Raw genomic sequence first — 19,579 nt, forward strand, 5'->3', positions numbered from 1 at the left:
TTTGCTAATTTTCCTGCAGCAGCGTTGGCGTTGGTCCACTTGCCCGTGGCGGAAAGCTTTGTGGAGCTTTACATTTTTCTTGGAGCATCCACCGCCGCAGCCATCGCCGCCGCCGTCGCTGCTAATGCTGCTGGTGGCGTAGATAGGTCGGTGGCGGCAATTGACGCGATGCCGTCGCCTAGTCCGCCACAATGGGGAACTGCTGCTGCAGCTGACGCTAGGTGCCGGTAGCCATGATGACAATCCACTTTCCTTATTTTTTGTTTGCTGCGGCCGCTCCTGCTGCTGCTCCTGTTGGTGCTGGTGCGCATGCATCAGCGATGCTGGTGACTGTGGTGGTCGCGGCAGCAGGTGCGATGGCAGCAGCACTTGCGGCGCCGGTGGTACTGGCGTCGGTTACAACTTTTGCCTTCGGTCTTGTCCGATTTGCAGGAGCAGCAGAGGCTTCCGTTGGGGCTGCTGCTGTGGCTTCAGCTCCTGCTGCAGCAGCGGTGGTGGTACCGCTCAGGGCTGCAGCGGTGGTTGCAGAAGCGCTCGAGGCGGCAGTGGTGGCGGCGACGACACCGCCTCGTGTGTTCTGTTTGCGCTTGCAGCCACAGCTACTGCTGCGCCTGCGGCTTCGGCGGCGACTTTTCGTCTTCTCGTCGCGTGTATGCAGGATGTGACTCCTTGCACATATGTCTCGCTGCCGATGACCGCAGCAGTGGTGTGGGCGGCGCTTTAAGTCGCGTCCGCAGCAGTTGGGGCCGCGGCTCCTCCCCGTCATGCTTCGTTCTGACGAGAACCGACGCTTCTGGGGGCACTTGCCTCCGCACGCAGCACGGCAAGTCCCAGGGCTGCTGTCGTCGGTTGAGGCGGATTCTTGGCTCGGCATCATGGTTCAAATGAGCCGGGATCTGAGCTAGCGGAATGCCAGCGAAGCCTTTCGTGCTTAGTTGCTACTTTCTCGTGGCGCCTACCCACTACGGGGGATTGATCAAGAAGCCGGCAGTTAAATGTTAACCTTCGCTAAATGGCCTACTTTCTTGCACCAGTGACATCGTGCCTTACAAGATTTGTAATTACTTGCGTCGTGCTTGTCTCCGCATCAGTGCAATATCCGGTAAGACAGAAACCTTGTGAAGTGCTTACCCAAGGTTTTTGTTGGGGACGGGCATTCTTGGTGACAGCATGGATGGCTTCGTCCGTTTGCGGATTTTCATTGGATGGCCGGAAGCTCTTCAACTCTCTTTCGTCGAGTTCCACTGCTTTCGCCAAGTCGCACGCTGTTTCGAAGTGGAGCTGTTTCTCTGGAGCAACGTTGCTCGAATGGCCGGGTTTCTGAAACTCACAACAAAGCGGTCACGTAGCGCGTCTTGCAGAAAAATCCCGATTGCGTACTTGGCAGCCATGTGTGTTAGTTCAATGGCAAACGCTGAGCTGGTGCCGGCGAATGAACTTGAACCGCTCAGCTATTACTTGGCTACCCGGCGCGTAGTACTCCTTCAAGACGCTGACCACGTCCTCGAACGACTTGTTCTCCGGTGTAGCAGGCAACAGCAGGCCCTTGGGGGTCTTGTACGGGCGTCTTCCGAGGGCAACGATGAAAATGGATTTCTTCGAGTTGCCGTCTTCCATTTGCGTGACTTTCCAGTAATGGTCGAAACGCTCTACATACGAGTTGAATTCTTTCTCACCACCTTCGACGTAGGAATCGAATTCCCAAAACTTGGACATGTTCAATCACTCTTCCCGACCCACCTCGCTCGGTGCCAATGGTAGACAGACAGGCGCTGCTCAGAGACGCGATCCCATCCTCGTCGCCAGATTATATAGCAAGGCAGACGCACACTAGAGCCAACAAAAGAAGGCTCTTTATTCCAGAGTGCGCGCGCTTATAAAGCTTTTGTTAAAACACTGGCGGCGTTTCCGAGACGCTAGCGGGGCTTCTGAAAAGCTGTTGGCGCGATGACACTACACTGACCACCGGGACCCTTGGTCTGCCTGCGTCGCTTCCTTGACGGTTCTTCCGCTGAGGACGTCATCAGGACAAGCGGTACAAAAGCTGGCTGCCTTCGCTGGATCGACACTTGACAGCAGTGACAGCTGATCGGCGCAACGCTAAACATGATCCCTGTACTGCAGATATCACGAATCTTGCTGACCACCAGGAGCCTTGGTCTGCCTGCGTCGCTTTCTCGACGGTTCTTCCGCTGAGGTCGTAATCAGGACAAGCGGTACAAAAGCCGGCTGCCTTCGCTGGATCGACAGTTGGCTAAAAACTTGATCCCTGTACTGCAGGTTGGTGTGCAAATTATACATGCTTTGTAACTAGATAGTTTGTGCTGTCGCTGCTGCCTTTCTGTATTGCTGCGTATCTCTTGTATATTTATGACACCTTCCTTCCACTGGTACTGTTCCTCCTTTGCAAGGACATGATCAAATCTACAACTGGAAGAGAAAGCTGATGTGAAATCCGAAAACTGCATGCTGAAATGAAGTCTCTCACGGACAGTGTTAAATTTATGAGCGATGAATTTAAGGACATGAAAAAGAGGCTTAGAGAAGCCAACAAAGATAGGGAAGCCTTGGGAGAGGCGAATAAAGAGTTTTGTGCTGAGTGCAAGTAAAACGAAAACCTTACCGCCTATTAAACAACTAATTAATATTATGTTATTGAACAACTTCAGAAGAGGGTTGTTCAATCGGAGCAATACTCGCCTAGGTCCAATATAGAAATTAAGGGAATTGTGCAACAGCACGATGAACGCGTTACTGAACTTGCTGGGAAAACTGTTGAAGTGTATGCTGAGCCTATAACTTCTTCTGATATTTGTCCAGTTTAAGAGCAAACAGAAGAGGCACAGTGTTCTTGAAAATGCGCGGAAGGCTAGGTTGCGAAGCAATCTGGTAGGAATTCCTGATGATACCAGAGTATTTATTAATGCGCACCTATCTCCCAACCTGAAACGTCTTTCGCTGGCATTACCAAGAAAGCGCGAATGCCAGTGGCGTTTGTCTGGACACGAAATAGGAAAGTACTTGCACGCAAGTCTGAGTCCAGTAGTGTCGTCCACATTGCCTCAGAGACTGACCTTCAAGAGATCGCCTAAATTGCATTGTCTCAAAAAGTTCAACTTTCCTCTCTTTTGACGACACAATGTATCGTGAGTATAGTTTACCAAGTGAAATTACTCTGCCTGCACACGGAAGAAACATTTCCGCGCTTAACGCGAATTCACGTTCGCTTGCGTATATGCACGGGATACTATGTTTGTAGCCGAGTCTACTTTTTCATTTGACATTATCATGTTCTCTGAAACTCTGAAACGTGGTCCAGGAACACAGTGCAATGCTGATAATAGATGGTTACACACATGTTTTCATCGCGTGACTCGAATGTTGTAGAACTTTGTGGAAGGCATGCGGGTCCCAGCGATTAGTCTGGAACATTCGATGGCTGCTGTATAAAAACCGACGCACTTGACCCGCTGAGCAGATTTTCGACGATCGCCGACTGTGTTCGCCGCTATCGTTGTGCTTTAAGTGTAGCCTGTTTTGTGGGCACAGGTTCGCCCAATAAAAGCTAGTTTTGTCTTTCACAGTACTGCTGCTGTGTTCTTTGGCGTCACTACCACGTGACAATATCTAATTTTTAGAACTTACTGAGAAACTCTTCGAGCATGCTACTTTTCATAATTACAATGTGCTTCTTGGTGGTGACTTCAACATTAACGGGCTTGATGAAAGCGCTCCAACTAGTGCAATATCTAATGTAATCGATTCTTCCGGTTTCTGCGGTGTTATTACGATGCCTACCCGCGTGACGCCATCTTCTCAATCAGGTCTCGAGAATTTAATTGTTAACGCTGGTGCAAGGATTTACGCAACCGGAACTATCAGCTATGATATCGGCGATCATTGTCCAATATTCATAATATGCTCATTTTATATTCATGAAAGAACTTTACCTGATACCACGTTCAGCCACAGATGTTTGTCAGGCGAGAATATGGACCGCTTTCGTGCACTTGTTTTGCGCAGACTGGTCTTCTCATTCTATCAGTAAAGATACTAGTGAAGCTTACGACGAATTTCTGTCCATATTCAGTCGCCTACACAATTTGTCTCTTCCGCTTAAAACAGGGAAGGCAAAAAAAAAAAAACACACACACATTTGAAAGCCACAGCATGTTAAAATGATTAAAAAATAGGATGTTTAATGAATCTCTGCGCACGCGTTAGCAAAGCGATGTTGTTGCATTTAGGAAGTTAAGGAATACACTAAATAAATAACTGCAAAGAGCTAAACCACTCCTTTACGAGTGCCTTCTTGCAGCCTTGTGGTGAAAAAATCCAGAAGAGACTTGGACAATTATCTATGATGCAATCAGACAGGGAAATGTGAATCGCAGCTTGCGTGAAATAACCGTGAACAATGACAAGGTGTCGGGCGTTCTTTTAACCCAGTGTTTCAATAAACACATTGTGAACATGATGGCATCATCACAAAACGCGGTCAGTGGTACTACTGTTAAGAGACGTACGCATAGCATTTTTCTCGAGCCGACTGACGATGCTGAAATTAGTCGTACATTTTTTACATTAAAGAAAGCAATGCTGTTGATGCAGACGGCATTATAATTAGACATATAAGATGTGCAATCGATGTCATCGCAGTCCATCTCGCATTTGTGTTTAACCTTGTTATGGAATCTGGCCATTTTCCAACAAGCATGACGAAAGCAAGGGTGTCGGTTATTTTGAAGGTGGGAAACGAAATGACTTGGGGAATTGCAGGCCTATTTCTATATTATCCGCATTTTCTAAGGGTTTAGAACAACTGATTTCTCCTCGTATGAACGATTTATTTGCGAAGTATGACATTCTTTCTGATTGTCAACATGGATTCCACCCGGGTAGGTCAACCGAAATAGCTTTGTTACGTCAAAAAGAGCTAATAATTAATAACCTTGATGCGGGAAAACTAACGTTGCGTATTTTTATTGATTATAGCAAGGCATTTGATCCTTTAAGTCATCAAATTTTAATGAGTGAACTAGAACGATATGGTAACCGTGGCGTGGCAGAGCAGGTGTTTCAATCTTATCTGTCTGGGTGGACGCAGTGCGTTGCTGTCGAAAAATACTGCTCATCCTATAGGGAAATTAAATCAGGTGTGCCCGAATATTCAAGGCAAGAGGCATGCAGTTTTATTTAAATCAAGAATTATTGTTGCATGGCGCGCCCATTGAGATTCTAAGCAAATACAAACTATTGGGCGTTACGCTTTCAGAAGATATTAACTGGACATATCACATCGAACTAGTTATGAAATCATTGTCATCTGCCGCAGGTGCATTGTCCTGTTGCCATCATTTTGTACCAAAGTAAAGTTGCAGATATATTATGCCTTGTTTGAATGGCACCTGAATTATTGTGCGCTTGTATGGGCTACAACCACGAAACGTAATCTTCATGCACTTCTTCAACTTCAAAAACGAGCACTTCGGCATGTAGCGAATGTACCTTATTTCCATTCTACTGCACAACTTCTTGAAACTTATAACATAATGCGAGTAACTAACCTTTTCAATACTGGCTACTGTGTCCCTTTTCCTTCGGCTACGAAAATTTTAGAACATTTTTAATACATACGTCACGACTTGAATATGAAAGTAGTGATGCGCGTACCCGCAAAGACAGGTGGTTAGTATCATACAGGTGTACAAATTCAAATTACCTCATGCAGTCGCTAAGACATACGATACCTTCACTGCTAAATAAATTTGGGAAAGAAAATGTTATCATAAGTACCTTGACTCGAAAACAGATTAGAGCGCATTTTTGTAAACGCATTTTTAAAACGTGATAGTTGTAATTAATGTAAATGTGACCCATTGTATTTGTATATCCAAATAGATCAGTGTTTCCATATGTTGACTTACTGCTTCCATGTGAGGGCCTTCAGGCACATTCAAGCTGTATGTGGCAGCTTTGCGCCTGGAGGGCCCCCAACAAGTTTTGTTGGAAATAAAACAATTCATTGATTGATTGAGGTCGCGGGATCGAATCCCGGCCACGGCGGCAGCATTTCGTATGGGGCGAAATGCGAAAACACCCGTGTACTTACATTTTGGTGCACGTTAAAGAACCCCAGGTAGTACAAATTTACGGAGTCCCCCACTACGGCGTGCCTCATAATCATATCGTGCTTTTTGCACGTAAAACCCCATAATTTCAAACTATAATATCGACTCAAACTTTTATGTTTGGCATAGCAGCATCCCGCACAACATTAACATTCAGGAGAGATACGAAGAAATATTTACTAACGACACTACCGGCTACTGACTAGTTACTGTAAGTACATATTGTGTACAAATTTATTTTCCAGTTTTCACTGATTCTGTGTTTACCTAATATATCGATATCTTTTATTTATTTTTTATTCTATATCTCCGTTTGTCTTCTTTATTCTCCTTTTTTTAGGCGTTTTAAATTTTTTGTCAAATAGTCTATATAACACTTGTACTTTGTGTATTGTAAGCATGTATTTGTTTCTAATTATCTGTTACATTAACCTCGTGTTCTTTGATATGTGTCATTCTTGTGTTTCCATAACTTGTCAATTACTCTATATTTATTTATTCATCGGCTGTATCGATTTCATTTGCTGGTGTTTTGAACTCCAATTATTGTAGGCACCTTTTTGTATTTGTTTATTTGCTTCATTAACTTCGTGTATTCTGATGTCTGTCGCTGCTATGTTGCCCTAATGTATTAATTCCTGTATTGTTAAATTACTAATAAGAGGTCCCCCTGACAGTTCTTGTGACTCTGGGACTTCCTTCTATACTAATGATGACTGATGAAATAAACTAATAAATAAATGCTGAATGCCGCCATACTAGCTTGCATACTATTGAGATGAATTCCACTGCTCCTCATACTGTCACGTGTTATTCTGCAGTCATACATGGTGACTGCATTTGGTGTCATGGGTTCCAAGCTCACTTTTACTTGTGCCTTTTCATCAAGTGAAATCTCCCTCTTCAACACTCAATTTAGTGCAAAGCCTCCACTAAACCGATAGTTCCAAGACCAATTCCTGTGCGCTCTTGGCCAATAAAATTATTGCGGAATATGTGCGCGGTACATGGATTCAGCTTCACCAATAATCACAAAGCTCAACCCGCTACATGTACGTAAGCCACTGACAGAGGCAGAGGAAGATGTTGCACTTATGCCACCGTCACTCATCACTTGAAATGTCAATGACCCAAACCTTCGGCAGTATATCGGTCACAACCATGCAACAGTATAAGGAGGAGCTAAGCTTTAAAATAGTGCCACCATAACAACTGGTTTGACATGATGCTCTTGCCGGCGTGTTTTTTGTTTTATTCGATAGGCTTCCTACAATATGAATTCGCATATTTCGTTAGATTTGCTAAGCTAATGCAGGCGCAGCAGAAATACAACTACTGAAGCAGGTATCTGTACATGTACAGCAGAACGACCTTATGGGTAAGTTAAAAACATATGCGGGTAGAAATACGTGTTTCATTGTATTTTCACACTAAGGTATAGCACTGGCAATGAATGCACATTAAAAATATGCGACAAGTACCACTTGTGGCAAATGAAGACGTGTGATGCTGAAAACATGGTTTCCTTTTGAATATTCGAGTAAAAAAATATTCTAGTCCGGACTTTTGCCTTCTGTAGGAGAGTAGAAAAGGAAACGAGTGGTGCAAAACACGTCTATTATTTATTTATTTATTACAAATACTTTCAGAGCCCGCGGGCATTACAGAAAGGAGTGGGCAATACATATACAAGTGTGCATTATTACAATTTATGAAAATACAAGTTAACAAAATAATTAATCTTCAATGGCACTTCTGAACTTAGTGTCAATAATGGCAGCGATGGATGCAGGAAGGTAGTTCCATTCGGCGCTGGTTTTTGGAATGAAAGAATAATTATATAAGTTGGTTCGGCAAAATGGCATACTAACCTTGAATTTATGGCCCACACGCGATGAAATGTGCGTCGGTTGAAGAAAAAGACAGCTTTTTAACACTTCATTTTGATGATAGATATTGTGAAAGAGGCCATGTAGTAGTCCATTATGAATGTGCTACTGAAGTTGCACCAAGTATAGCAATCAGTGTGCAATGGATTGTACCAGTAACCAATAAACCAGTAACTATATTCCTGACACATTAGAAATCTTTTGCACTGATCATTTTGAGCTCTGAGAACTGCACCCTATTTTCAGCTACAAGTAGTGCATATGTATGTATATATCAGCCACAGCACAAAGAGCCGATGTCACAAAAAAGATGTCTATACCTAAGTGGTATGTTGCTCATGGTATCTCAGTTTACTTAAAACAGTTTCAAATTTACAGCTTCTTTCACATTTTTATAGTTAAAAACCAAATATAAGAGCTACAAAAACTACTCTGAGTTGGAGGTCACAACAAAGTATTTGCGTTGTGCCCTTTCTATCTATTGATGTGGTCTTGCACTATAAATGTAAAATGTCGCACCAGCAAAGTTGAGCATTTACCTTTACATATGAAACGCTTCTCTGAATTCTAGGCAGTTCTGCTCATAAGGGTATTCTGAAAGCAGATGTGTCCGACTTTCATTTCAGAATGTTGTAGAGGTATGTTTGTGCATAGCCGAGTTGTTCTAGCGTGCCTGCAGGAGTACAGCAGTCTCTGGTAGCAACATATAGTTCAGGCGTAAAAGTGAACGACTAATAAATAAAGCGGTTGATACAAAGGTGACCTATACGTAGGAGGATAACATTATCGAAGCCACATGCAAAGTACAGAATTGCAACAGCTTTGATTTGTCCAGGTATGTAACTGTGTGTGTGGTTTATAAATCCACACACACAGCGCGGCAATAAAGTGTGTGCAGTGCGGGAAAGCATGAAATTCTCAATTTCTCAAACAGGTCATCAGCGCCCACAGCGTCCCGGTACTAGGCAACGAGGCACTCTCTATGACACTTCGACGCCTGGCCTACCCCAACCCTTTGTGGGAGCTAGAGTTCCTGTTTAACAGGCAGAGTTCCATGCTCTCGAGCGTGGTATCTTCAGTGCTAGCACACATCGCGGACCACTTCGACCACCTGCTTGCTTGCCTGAATACGCACCAGTGGCTGAACTGAATTCAGCCATAGCTGAACTGAATTCTCTGAGGTGAGTCGGGCTAGTATAGCTCCTTTCGGCGCGGATCATGATGGGCTATCGTTATATGCGTCACATTTACGCATCTTTGATCAAAGCTACTGGACACTTCATAAACAGAAAGAGGTGCACTAAGATGTTGGTTTGTGCATTGCCTAATGATTCACCATAATTACAGTCCATCTATCGTGGAGCAAGTAAGTAGGTTTTATGCATAAGATTCAACGCGTCGAAGTAGATCCACATGTTAAGCGATACGAGCAATGAAAAATTCTATTGAGCTCGACACGCCGAACGCTCCATCCGATTCCTCTGTCTCATGGGAACTCGATGGAAATAAAGCCCAGTTTGGACTGAAATTCTCAACTGAGATTCCCTTAGTTGCGTCACTTGCTGGATGGAGCCCGTCACGATCAAGGAACTGGTAGTGCCTTCGGCAGAATGGTTGCCTGTAGCAATATGCAGCACATGGAAGTGAAATGATGTAGGTGGCTCGTTACAGCCAAAGTTCGGTGCACGTTGCTTTTTATTAGCTACCAGTGGACATGACTCGCAAAACAAATGGCGTATGCAAATATGCACACCAAGCCTGAAGCAGAAAGTTTAACCTTCATTTCCTTGAGGACCTCGCTCAAGTAAGCCCGTTACGCTGCACCTTGTCAGCTTGCATTTTTAACACATCAGAGATGTACGTCATAATGTGCTACTTGCACATTACAAAATTGGGGGAGGGAGATCATGTTAGCATTGCAAGTGAGGAACTGACTGTGACAAGGTGTACTAACTACTACCCTTCAGTTCTATGCAATTAAATAACTTCTACGCAACAACACACCATTTCACGGTTCCTATCGTGCTCAATTATCAGCTGTTATTCTTTTTCTCGGGCTGTCCACGCAAAGAGTGCACCACTTGACAGCTGCTGGGTTTTCATAGATGGGACGGCACGTCAAATTTGTCTGTCAATGGTGGACCAGCAAGTACACTATTCAGGCCACGAGAGGCACCACATACAAAAATACCAGGCTGTCATGAGTCGAAATGGCATAGCTTGCCAACTGGGTGGGCCTTTCAAGCGGCAACGTCATGATGCGTGTAAGTGCGGTGATCCAAAAGCTGAAGAAACTGTGCGCATGTAGTTGTAGAGGCAATTGAACATCTGTGTTAATTTACTTGCAGTATGCTTTCAGACATTGATACCAAGTTTTCCAATCTTTTTTTTTACTTTGTGGCAAAGTAGTAGCTGCTTTCATTTACGAATACTGAAAGCTGTGATCTAAGTTTTTCGGCAAATGCAGTGCTCATTGGTTTTTTGTTGTGGCTTGTACACTGCTTGCCGTACAACGCTGCAAAAGTGCGTGTGTTTGTAGTATGAAACTTGACCCTTAGGTTGTTGCCCTTACAGTTGAAACACATTGACAGATCATAGAACACAGGCACTTTTCTGCTCATGAGTTGCAAAAATAGTTTATCATTGTTGCATGAGAATTAGTGTGGTAACCACTGGCTTGTGACAACCTAAAATTTCAAGTGAAAATAGAAAGAGGAAAACGGGCATCGGGGCGTGGGAAACTTGAAGGAAAACTTCATAGCTGCACATGTCCGTCGTGCTTTGGCTGTAGCAATAAAGCAAACGTATAGCAGGATGAAAAAATGGGCTAATTCATTTCGGCAGGAATAAAATAGCTGTTGAAGTAACTGTGCGGCTGGCAGACCTGCAGATTGAGCATATCTAAATGCGTGCATCTTATGCGCATTGACGCCATGACAAGCATAACAGTTGGTTTCTAAACAACACACCTGGCAAAATGCCACATGGGAACTGCAGTGTATCTTGAAATCAAATCATGGAATGTTTATCATTTGCAAAGGCAATTGCGCATTGGTTTGAATAAACAGTAGAATATCCCATAGCTCAAAGCTGCAAGGGGACCTCCCGTTTTGAGGTGCATGAAGCGAGTAAGCAACAGTGAACACATATTAACAACGACTAGTAAGCACAACTAATTAACATATTTCACATAGAACAAAATAGTAGTGGTGAACATGAGGACCATCAACTCGACCTTGTATTAGAAAACGGATAGGTCTTTTTCTTAAATGCAACGTAGCATCCGCATAGTTTCAAATCATTATGCAGGTTATTCCAAAGTGTTACAGCTGCAAATTTGGCTGTGTTTTCCATAGTGACTGCATTCTTCCGGTAGCAAATAGTTGTTATTCAAAGCAAACCTTGCGTCATTGGAATCGTAAAGGCATACCTTTTCATATATATTAATTGGAATGAGGTTCTTTATATTTTTGACTAGTGTGATCATTAGGTATACTTAACCATAAGTGTTAACCATAAGATTTCACTATAGGCATTCAAGGAATGATTTTATGTTCCCGAAGGAATGCAAGGACTTTGGCACGGAAAGAGCTGAAAGTGAATAATCGGATTACCCGGATTGATATGTATTACACCAGGATCATACACAGTAAGTAAAATGACTGAATGAAGGTTTAGGACGATTATATAAAAGTAGGGCACTTATAGTATTGTCACGCTTTTATTAGGGTTATTATGCCATAGGTCATTTTTTTGTTTTAGGTCGAAAACCAGTTTAGAATGTTTTAAAGAGAACACATAGGAAGGAACATTGCTTAACAGCACGTAATTCAATATGTTAGATCGTTATTGCTGGAGAGTAGGCTGAAGTTTTGAAGGTAGAGTTAAAGATCGTAAATGTAGCTTTGGTTTATTAAACTGGAGAGAGTTGAGATTACGCCATTCTGTCAACTTGTTGAGCTTGTAGCACCAGCAGCATCGGCGTCGCAAGCGAGTTATGTAGACGCTCGCGTCCACACGAGGCACAAACGGCTGGCACGCTTCCGGCACGGGCTAGCGTTCCGGAAAAAGGCATTAAAAAGAAGGCTACGCTATGAGATCGAGTGTCGGTTTTCCTCTCCTGCGAGAGCCCGAGACTTTACCGGTCTACGTGGTCGCTCGTCACCACAGTTTGGTGACCGCTCACACGATACTGCAATACGCTCCTGTGGTAGAGACGATCATAGACCAAGCCAACGCTACGAGACCTCAAGGCCAGAAGCTTTCCGACGCACGCGGTGAGCCCTCCTGTTCGGCCATCGTTGTCCGCCTCCCACAGTCCTGGGACTAGCATCCTTCGGCGTGGTTTCTTCAGGCCAAATCGCAATTTCAAGTAGCTGGTATTCGCTCTCAAGCCTCAAAGTTTCATTACGACGTCGCAGCATGCTCGCCCACCGCCATTGACGAGGTAGCAGATTTGTTGAATTCCCTATTATCTGTCGCCGCCTATGACGATCTCAAGGCAGCCCTGCTACAGCGCACATCAGCTTCACAGCGTTCTCGTATCCAGCAGCTTCTGTCCGGCGAAGAGCTCAGCGACCGACGCCCTAGTCAACTTCTTCGCCGAATGAGCCAGCTGCTCGGCAATAACGCGAGATCCATCGACGACGCGCTGCTGCGCGATTTTTTTTTGCAACGACTCCAGGCTAATGTGCAGATGATCCTGGCGACAGCGTCTACCATGGACCTTACCGTACTTGCCGCTTTGGGCGACAAAGTCATAGGAGTAGCCACTCCAACAATCGCAGCCATGGCATCGTCTCCGGGGGATAATAAAACCACCCTGCACACCCTTCTCTGCTCTTCAGCAGCGCAATCTACGGTCGACTCCTTGTGTGAGCGCCTGTAGAGCGGAACATCATCGTACCTCATCTCGTCGGCCACGCAGCCATAGTTGCAGCAAATCAAGACGCACGGGCACCCGCAACGAAACATCAACTACAACGTCTGGCGTTTGCTGCTACCACCGCCGTTTTGGAAACGACGCTCGTCACTGTCGGCGTCCCTGCACTTGGCAGGGAAACTGGCCGGCCGACCTCTAACGGCGACAAGTGGTCCGGCCCAACAACCAAGTCGCCTTTTCTACGTGACGGACATAATTAAGGGACAACGGTTCTTAGTCGACACAGGAGGTGACGTCAGCATTCTCCCCGCCCACCACTCCGACGGAAAAGCGACACCCGTGTCGTTCTTGCAAGCGGTCAACAGCACCAGGATTCCAGTTTTCTCGTCACGCTCCCTCATGCTAAAGCTTGGCCTTCGATGAGCGTTCCGCTGGATTTTCCTGGTTGCCGACGTCCGTCGTGCAGTCATTCGAGCAGACTTCTCGCACAACTACGGACTCCTTGTCGACGTCCAACGACGCTGCCTCATCGACTCCGTGACCCAGCTAACCGTTCCCAGCGTCCCATCATCAGGCACATCGCCGATCGTGCCTATTTCTGCCATGTTGGACGAACCTTTTGCCGCGCTCCTACGCGAATTTCCCACTTTGACGCGCCTGCCACACGCAACCGGTGCAACATGACGTGTGCCTTCGCATCGTCACCTCGGCCCACCAGTCTATTTCCGGCCCCTGCGTGTGTGCCCGGAGAAACTCAAGATCGCTCGCTCGGAGTTCGAACACATGCTGCAACTTGGCATCATCCGCCCTTCCTCCAGTAACTGGGCATCACAACTTCACATGGTGCCTAAGAACACGGGAGACTGGCGCCCGTGCGGCGATTATCGGGCACTAAACAACATTACAGTTCCTGATCGCTACTCTATACCGAACATTCAGGACTTCACGGTAGCGTTGCACGGTGCGACGATCTTTTCTAAGATCGATCTCGTTCGCGCCTATCATCAACTACCTGTCCCTCTCCGGAATTAGTCAACGTCCCTGCCATTTGAAGGCGTCATTGTGACTCCAGACGGTACGTCCGTCGTCTGCGACATTTCTACCGACACACCTAGACCATACATTCCGGCATCCCTTCGCAGACGTGTTTTCCAAACCGTGCACAACCTGTCGCATCCTCGCATATGTGCGACACAGAAGCTTTTTTCCAGTCGTTTCCTTTGGCCTCGGCTAAATGCGAAAGTTGGCGATTGGGTCCGCTGCTGTTTGTCGTGTCAACGCTCTAAGATCCAGCGTCACCCCATTCCGCCAGCCAAGTCTTTTCTTCCCCCGGATGCTCGTTTTAATACCGTACACCTGGACCTCGTCGACCCTCTCCCACCTTCGAAAGATTACTGCTACATACTGACATGCAGCGACCGTTATACATGGTGGCCAGTAGCTACACCTATATCTGACATCTCAGCGTCCACTGTTGCGGCAGCTTTCGTGTCTTACATGAATTGCAAGGTTCGGCTGCCCATCCACAATGATCCCCGTTCGCGGTCAGCAGTTTGACTCAGCACTCTTCAACGAGCTACTAAAGGTACTCTGAATGCAATGTTTTCGCACGACTCCTTACCACCCGCAGTCCAGTGGACTAGTTGAACGTTTTCACCGACATCTCAAGGCCTCCCTTATGGCGCATGAATCGCCGAAGTGGGTCCTGCATTTGCCCCTCGTCTTACTTGGCATCAGAGCGGTACTCAAGAGCGACCTAGGTTGCCTCTGTGCTGAGCTAGTCTACGGCACTCACGCCTTCCGTGCGATTTCTTTGTCGTCACCACCAAAACACCTATGCCATCACCTGCCGACTACGTTGCCGAATTGCAAGCTTTCTTCAGACAGATACGTCCCGTGACTACACGTTCGCAGGAGGCAAGGTCTCCGTACGTTTCTCCCGCAGTCACCTCTGCTACCCACGTTTTCGTGCGTAACTGTGCCGTGCGTAAGCCTTTGCAGCAACACTACTCCGGGTCATACTGTGTTCTCGAACATCGTCCGACGGCTTTTGTCGTGAATGTCAACGGCCGCTGAGACACAATTGCCCTGGAACGTCTCAAACTCGCCTACATTGAAGCCCCCGCGCCATCATCGGCTGCCCCAATATGCGACGCAACCCTGCTGCAGTCTTCGACGCCGCCTCCGTATGTGACACCCAAGACCAACACAGACATTCCACGTCACGTGGACTTTCCATCGTTCGCCGAATTTTCCTCCTCTGTAGGGGGCAGCCCTCTGTAGCGGCAGCAGCATCGGCGTCGCATGAGAGTTATGTAGACGCTCGCGTCCACACGACACACGAGCGGCTGGCACGCTCTGTCACGGGCTAGCATTCTGAAAAATAATAAAAAGAATGCTACGCTAAGAGATCGAGCGTCGGTTTTTCCTCTCCTGCGAGAGCCCGAGACTATACCGGTCTACGTGGTCGCTCGTCGCAATAAGCTTGTTACTAAGCTATGTAGTTTGGGAAAGAATTGAAGGATCGGTTGCTACTATTGTGAAAGCATCTGCTTAGGGAAAATGTATGTAGTCATAAAGACAGTTAGCGATATCGTTAATGTATATGAGAAAAAATTCATTCATTACTTCCTCAGGTGATTGCCTAAGTATGCGTAAGCATTGTACCACTTGCTCATTTTCACGCAGCCTGGCTTCATTATCAACGTTATGGAACTTGATCCTAGAAATATAAACTTTTATCAACCTTGATTCATCGTTCGCTGCTCATTGTTGGATAAAGAACATGATAAGGCAGGCTTACTTAAGATGGAGTTCATTACGGCACCTAAACCCTGGACCACTGGTGTTAATCACGCCTCTCGAGTCCTCAAACTTTGGTGGGAGTCAAACCCATGACCTTTGGCGTCAATTAAATTAAGGTTAATTTAGCGGTGGTGTGGTAAAACCACCACTACATTTGCTGATGGGGCATTTATGCTTTATTGCTGCTTCGGATGCTTGTTTTTAGCTTGTTATTTATTGCAACAAGTGAAAACGAAAAGTTTTTTATTATAAAAGTGTTGCAAGTCAATGCCGGCGAAGACGAATACCTAGCCAATCAAGAACAACATGATGGCGTGCAACGAGACTTCATTTGATCCTGCTGAAACAGAATATGAGCGAGTTGTGTTCTGATTTTGTTAAAAGCTGTTCAAGAAGTAAAATGAACTTATGTGTCCGTTTTTGCATTGCATATTGTAATATTCAAACGGCTGGCGGCGAGGCTGCACACTCGGCCAGCAAAGTGCGTTCCGTGAACGCACTCCGACCGAACTTCACTCTTCGCCAAGTACACTCCACTTGCGACGTTTAGATTTGGCAAAGTGCACTTAGACCGAGTGACATGCTCCGTAAGTGCACCTAACTTGCCCGATTGACAGGATTATTAGTTATTTGTTTTACAAGAAGCATTGACACGAGGGATAGTGCAGGTCAAAGTATTCCTGAAGCAGTTAGTTTACTTGCAAGAATTTTATGACCGGTGAAGTCAAAAGCTTCAGTAAGGTCAATCAACAGTGCACAGGCATATAAGCCTGAGTCGAAAACGAACTTACAATTTCTGCTTTAACTTGATAGCACGCGCAGATTTCCTAGTTTATAAGTGCTACTGCAGTAAAAACCGAGTGTTCCTTCGAACTAGCACAGCTTCCACAGCTTTTCACTATAGCATTAATAGTGGTTGATCAAGCTGTTTTGGATGGATGCCTTTGAAAGTCATTTATGCAATGTTAGCGATTTGAACTTGACACACATAATTTACCTGCTACAGTTCTTCTTCATCAGAAAAGAGATTAAGTTTCTTAGTATGCACTTCAAGTAAAGTGATAATTGCCAAAGTCATGGATATCTCAAGTGTACGAGCAAGATAGGCACTATGCTTGTTGATAATTGTGATAATTGTGTAGGACAACAGAGTGTGCGCTCTGTTTCACTAACTCACGTTTCCCTGTGCACAACTGGCAATGGTAAATGTCTACATGAGTGATATTCGCGCATGATACCTGCAAAGAAACGTGGTCATTTCACAGCAGCATGAGCCAAAGTGCATTGCAGCCTGATTATTGAACGTGGTCATGTTTAGTCGTTCATTGCTTGAAATAGGGCTCACATTATCTATTTTCAGTTAATGCGCTGCTTTATAAAGTGATTCATTTTCGAATGCTTTATTTAATGAGGTTGAGAGCATATCAGGCCAGCCCTAATTTTCATATTTTAATTTATTTGCAATATTTGGTGACACAGTATGACTTAATATCGGTCTAAAATGCTTGGCCAGGCTCTATATTTCCCGCCGTGAATTTTCCCGACCAGGCGGGTTTCCGACGAACCCTGGGTTTCAATATGGGCATATTTAATAATGAAGTATTCGTTTCAGTATGTGAATGTAAAGTCGATCGCTACTGCTCCTGTACGACCTTAAAAAGCATTATTGCATTTCATGTTCTGGCCACCAAGTTGTACTAGAACTTTGAGAAGATCACAATGGGCAGGAAGTTGGACATTTATGGCGACCCTGCCTACCACTCTTATGCAAGCCGTTCGGAGGCACGACCCAGCAACATTATGAAGCATTCTTTAAGAAGGCCATGAGCAGGGTGCGGCGAGCTGTGGAGTGGGGCTTTGGTAAGGCTGCCACTGAGTTTGCCTTTGTGGATTTCCACGCCACTAAAAAAATTAATGACAGCGAGTGGGGTGCGTGTACTGCGTGGAAACCCTTGCCATACATGTCTGTACGGCAGTCAAATGTCCCGCTTTTTTATGTTTGCTCCCCGTCACATGAGTACCTGGTAACACGTTTCACATGACACTTCACCGCTACAATCTTCAGAATACTTCATCAAATGGCCTTAATATTTGGTGCAGCAGAAAATGGCTCATAATGTTAGAGATGACGCGTTAAGTGCACGCTGGCAGCGGATGTTTAGCTATGTTGCGTCATATAACCTTGAAAGACACGTTGTGTCGTTGGCTGACTTCATGCTCGGAAGGTGCCGCAGTGCCGCCAAAGGGTGCTGAATAACCCTTGCTCTATCGCTGAAGCTTTCCTTCAGTAGCGCAATGGCATCTGCGTAGCATGACTACGACTTCGGCAAACCAGAGATTACTGCTGCTGCATCACCAACCAGGAAACTATTGACATTATAAAATTTTGTAGAAGGCATGAAATCGTTGTTGAGGCGGATGGTCTGTTTAAATTCCTCCCAGAAGCCTCTCCACCCACTGTAGTCCCCCTTGAACGTTGAGATATGCAGCTTTCGCAATCGCGGTCCTACAAATCTGTCTGAAGTCTCATGTCTTGCGGGCATTACGGCTATGTCTTCTGAACTTGAAGCTTGCGAGTGCATGCGTTGTGCTCGTTCTATCTGCACTCTAAAAACTAAGGGAGTGCCGGGCACTCTCTTTGAGGGAGTAGCTGCTTGTCCCATATTTCACTCTCTTTTCGAGAGTAGATCGACCCTCTTTGAGAGAGAGTAGGTCAACTCCTCCTGACAGAGTTTTGTTACTCCACCGCAAGGGATTGCTAGTACTCTTCCGCAGAGTGATAATACTCTTCCCACAGGGAGTGCTAGTACTCTTCCGCAGAGTGCTGATACTCTCCCCGCAGGGTTAATAGTACACCGCCAGACCGAGTACTTCTACTCCCCCAAACAGAGTGCTTGTACTCCTTCAGAACAGAGTGCTAGTACTCTTCCCAATACCCTCTTAGCCAAGTCCTGGTCACGCATGCAGGCAGGAAATCAGATCAAATTAGGGCCGCTGATATACTGTTCCCTAGGCGGCTCCTCAGAGACACTGGCCCGATTCCAAGCGGCCTTCAGAATAGGCGTGAGCAAACTTATGCAGGATTTTAAAGTCATTTTTTCCTGGCTATTGGCTGCCTACCGTGAGGCGTGACTGCTCTGAAGTGGCCTATGCGTATGCGTCACGAACGCCACTGAGGAGAAAAAAAAGCGAATTAACACTTAATCTGCAAATATCTCCGCAAATTTCACAATCAGGAGTCACACAATCTAATTGGAATACAATTGTCAAGGAAATCACATACTTATCAAGAATCACAATGCTCTATACATCACGTGAATTCGAACCCGCGTACACTCGCATTTGTACAATTCAAAACACACATCATAACCATTACACCACAGCGCCACCACGCCCCGTCGTGTTCTTTTAGAGGTTATATATATACCAAACGTATTTGATGAATCGGCTGTGGTGGGTGGGGTTTCTCTGCAGTGTGCTGTGCTGTTGTGTACTGGAATACGTGTGCGTTTGCATCATTTCCATTCCTTGCTACGACTAACGAAGGAAGACAACGTAGACGACAACGTGAGAACTATTCACGGCTTGTCGTCACCGCAGGAAAATAACAAATGTGCCGTTCAGCTCATGATCGAGTGCTTCTCCAGTCCATGTTCTCCAAAATACGCGGATACAAAGTATTGCGCCAACCATCCACGTATGTGAATTTAATTCGCGCGTATACTGGTGAGCAACTGCGACGCCAGTACCAGGCATTTCGACGTGCCTCACGCTGCCGTGTAGGCGTTCTTTTCAAGTGCATTAGTTTAGAGTTTGGTTCAGTCCGCTGTGAGCTGTTGTCCAGCATTAGCAGCGGATCGTTAGCGTTTTGA

Source organism: Dermacentor andersoni, chromosome 5 (genome assembly GCF_023375885.2).
Source record: "Dermacentor andersoni chromosome 5, qqDerAnde1_hic_scaffold, whole genome shotgun sequence".
NCBI lineage: Eukaryota > Metazoa > Arthropoda > Arachnida > Ixodida > Ixodidae > Dermacentor > Dermacentor andersoni.